This window comes from Cnephaeus nilssonii, assembly GCF_951640355.1.
Source record: "Cnephaeus nilssonii genome assembly, chromosome: 2".
NCBI classification, from domain to species: Eukaryota; Metazoa; Chordata; class Mammalia; order Chiroptera; family Vespertilionidae; genus Cnephaeus; species Cnephaeus nilssonii.
In genome coordinates, this window is record NC_137073.1 from 108,896,308 (window position 1) to 108,897,671 (window position 1,364).

Below are 1,364 nucleotides of genomic sequence, written 5' to 3' on the forward strand. Positions count from 1 at the left end.
TTTCTATTGCTCTCTGTACTTCTGTACTTCCTCACGTGCCTGGGACCAGGGCTGGGCCGGGCAGCCGGCCACAAGCACTCTGTCCCCTGCACCACCACAGAGCCTGCTGGTTGGCCCATGGCCTTGCCTATCAACTCTCCGCAGCCAATCACCACCCAAGTAGGAAAAAACATCCTTTGTTCACTCAACAGATAGTTAGGGGGTGTCTACACTGTGCCAGGCGCTGTTCAAGGCACCAGCCCCCCCCCCCCCCCCCGCCCCCAAAGTGGCCAAAACATAAACCTCTGCCTCATGGAATCGATATTTCACTCAAGTGGAGAAGGACAATATGCAAAAAAGGAAGAATAGGGGTCCAGGTGGTGACACATGCTATCAGGAATCCAGTTAGGATATTAGAGCAGAAGATAACAGGGCGCCTGCGTTAGAGGTGACACTGAGGCGGGACTTGAGGAGTAGATCGTGCCAACAAAGAGCATCCTGGCCAACCCTACAGGGCAAACCCTGGGATGGAGCCACCGCCTTGCACAAACTTGAGTGACGCCACTCACACCCGTTCTCTGTGCAAGGCGGCAGCACCCCCGGAATTGTGCAAATGGGGGCCCTGAGCTCAGTGTGTTGTGGGGCAAGAAGAACACACTGAGAAGAGGAAATGGTTGGGGAGGAGAGCACGCCTGCTCCTCCGATGGCACGCCCCGTGGAGGGCCCAGGCCTTGTGACTGTTCAGAGGTGGCCTTGGGTGGTGTTTTCAATCCCAAACAAAACCCGGGTGCTCTTAACTCTCTCTGAGTGGCCGCCAGCCCAGGCTCCCAGCACAGGGCAGGGCTTGCCTGGGCCACCTGCCCTCCCCACGACTCCCCGACTCCCCGACCGTGGGCTCAGCAGTGAGCGCAGGCCAGGGCGGCACCGAGGCCTGCCAGGCTCTCTCTTGCCATGTTGTGGGATGGAGTTAGGGACTCGCAGAGGAATGCAAAGACTGTAAAGCACTTGCTTACTTCCACTCCCCCAAGTGTGCTCCCAGGGTGACTGACTGAGTAGGGTGCCCCTCAGAAAAAGGAGGGTGGGAGGGTGGCTCCCTGATCAAATAAGTTTAGAAAACATTTGAGTTCAATAAGATCAAACAGTGGTTGTTGTTTGTTTTGTTTTTTAATTAAAAAGAGGAGTGTGGGCCCTGGCCAGGTAGCCCAGTTGGTTAGAGTATCATCCAGATATGCCCAGGCTGCGGGCTCGATCCCCAGTTGGGGACATGCAGGAGGCAGCCGGACAATGCTTCTCTCGCACCATTGATGTTTCCATCTCTCTCCCTCTCCCTTCCTCTCTGAAATCAATAAAAATATGTATATTTTTAAAAAGAGGCGGACACTACG